The following is a 3,085-nucleotide window of genomic DNA, read 5'->3' on the forward strand; positions in this document are numbered from 1 at the left end:
AAATTCATATTTACTGAAAGTACTAAGTAGTACAATCAACTACAGCACGATCAACTACAAATTGTATTATTAAAATTATATCCCAATGTGGCTATTTTAGACAATTTTCATTAGATGGAGCCTAATTTTTTTAAGATAACTTTGATGTATCAACAATGATTTTAAGTAAAAAATTAATTGAATAAAAGCCATTACAATTTTAATAAATAATTTATTATTGGTTACTTTTACGTATTTTTTTTTTTTTTTGTTTAAAAACCACAAAATATATATCATAATTTATTATTATGTGTACAATTATTATTATTAAATTCAAAAAAATTCAACGGCAAAAAGCTAAACGGGAGACGTGGGAAGGTCACCTCATTACAGCACGGGCCTGATCAGTCCTCTCAGTTGCCTAGGCAAGGGGCAAACACATTGCACCCACTATCCACCGCGGTACTGCACCTTTTGGCTACTTCCCAAACCTCCACGAGAATATCATGTCAACTGGTTGTATATATACTTTACGTTTTACTGGAACTGTAACATGGTAGATTTGATGATCACCAGTTCTACAATTAACGATGATTGACAGCTCTACCGAACCGCTAGATGTCATTGTACTATAATTTTTCTTATATAGTATATACTTACCTTTTATCTCGTTATCAAATCAATGACATATTGACATTTTATCGTATACGGATAATATTGAAGACGAATTCAATATATTGAAACATTAGTGCCCACATATTTTATAATTATATACCATTTGAAAATTATCATAGTTTATAAAATCGTATATAAAAATGACTTCTTCCGAAAAAAATGAGAGACGAATTTTAAAATGTATTCAAATTTATCATGATCGTCCAGCATTATGAAAAGTAAAATGTGACGATTACACGAAAATAATAAAGAAAAAATCACGAGTATAATGTGACATGGCAAGAGCAATAGCAATGATCGCGTTCTCTTCGCTAGACATTTTGAACGAAACTTGACAATTTATTGATGAATATTATTGATCGTGTGTGTGCCAAAAAAATTGAAACATTTATTGATATAAATATCTATTGATCAATGTCGTGTATAGAGATTAGAGGCATAAGCCGCTTAAATCGTCTTCTGAATCACGACCAAAACACGTCCGATTTCACGCACAACCCACCTACTTGACATACTGGTAACGTTGTAGTACGCCGCCAACTGTCGCATAGTGGGGGGAAACGCTGCGCGAAACGGTTTACTTCTCTCGTGGCCCGATGTATAATATGAATGATTTTCTATATTAAAAAATATGAAACAATTGAAATTTGAAATATAATACATATTTTACGTATATAATAAAGCAATAGTAAATAAATGCAAAGACTTGAGCCTAGTTTTTATTCCAAAATTTGGTACTTACTATGATTTTGAAAAAACATTTCATCAAGCAATCGATGAAGTTTGGTATTCATTGCAAATAATTGGTTGTCGTGTTCATCTGACACAATTGGTATGTATAAATGTTCAAAAATATAGATAGTTTAGGCAGTTTAGCAACTGAATACCAAAATATAAATTTATATAAATTTATAACAATGTGTTTTATTTAATTTACGTTGAAAATTTATGATTACGAAAAGAAAACTAAAGGGGGAAAAAAATACGATTTTGAAATCTGTAAATATTTATCGTGTACCTATAATAATTTGTTTTGTTTTATTTTATTTTTTCAGTCATGTTTTTAAAAACAAAGTAATCCATTAAATAGTATTTAAAACAATGTTATTTTATTTATCCTATACTCTTCGCAAAAAAATTTAGTTAATGATAAAAATGCTTACTATTTAGTATTTATAAAAGATTAATGTAAGTACCTACTGCAGACAATACGTATACAGAGAAGAATGAATATAAAAAATATAAAAGATCATATCGATGTTATAAAAAACACCTATTGAGGTAAGTTATTATTAATAATATATTTCAGCAATATTTACAGTACACGAAACTAAACATATATATATTTTAAACCTATTCTACATTTTTCAGTCCGTTTTCCAATTACGTGCATACATAGGTATACAATATACATACGTTATTAATAAATCATATAAAACATTTTAAAACCAATCTGAACTTACGGTCTTCAACTGTGGGTTGCAGCAAAGAAATCGAATCTAAATAAAATTCTAACTAACCAAAATATCAAGTATGTTGAATTAATTTACCAAAACTCATATTATTTTGGTATACAGTTGTTAAACCATATTTTGAACATTTATACACCAACTGAGTCAGGTGAACACGCTAATCAATTATTTGCAATGAATAGGTACCAAACATTATCGATTGATAAATTAATTGTATTTTCAAAATCAATAGTCACAAATTTTGGAATAAAAACTAAGCCCGACTGCCCAAATCTTAGCAATTATTCACAATTGCTTTACGCGCGTATAATATGTATTTTGTATTATTACGTTTCATATTTTTTAATATAGAAACTTTAAATTATACTCCGGCCCACAAGAGAAGTAAACCGCTTCGCGCACCGTTTCCCACCATTATGTGACAGTCACTACAATGTTACCAGTACGTCGAGTAGGGAGGGATGCATGAAATCGGACGTGTATCTCAATAAATCATAGAAAAATTATAGTACAATGACATCTAGCGGTTCGGTAGAACTGTCAATCATCGTTAATTGTAGAACTGGCGATCATTAAATCTACCATGTTACAGCTCCAGTAAAACGTAAAGTATATATACAATCAGTTGACAGAATATTCTCGTGGAGGTTTGGGAAGTAGCCAAAAGGTGCAGTACCGCGGTGGATAGTGGGTGCAATGTGTTTGCCCCTTGCCTAGGCAACTGAGAGGACTGATCAGGCCCGTGCTGTAATGAGGTGACCTTCCCACGCCTCCCGTTTAGCTTTTTGCCGTTGAATTTTTTTGAATTTAATAATTGTACACATAATAATAAATTATGATATATATTTTGTGGTTTTAATGGATTTTCACAAACAAAAAAAAAAAAAAAATACGTAAAAGTAACCAATAATAAATTATTTATTAAAATTGTAATGGCTTTTATTCAATTAATTTTTTAC

Source organism: Melanaphis sacchari, unplaced genomic scaffold, assembly GCF_002803265.2.
Source record: "Melanaphis sacchari strain LSU unplaced genomic scaffold, SCAv2.0 Contig4_pilon_pilon, whole genome shotgun sequence".
Classification (NCBI taxonomy): Eukaryota; Metazoa; Arthropoda; class Insecta; order Hemiptera; family Aphididae; genus Melanaphis; species Melanaphis sacchari.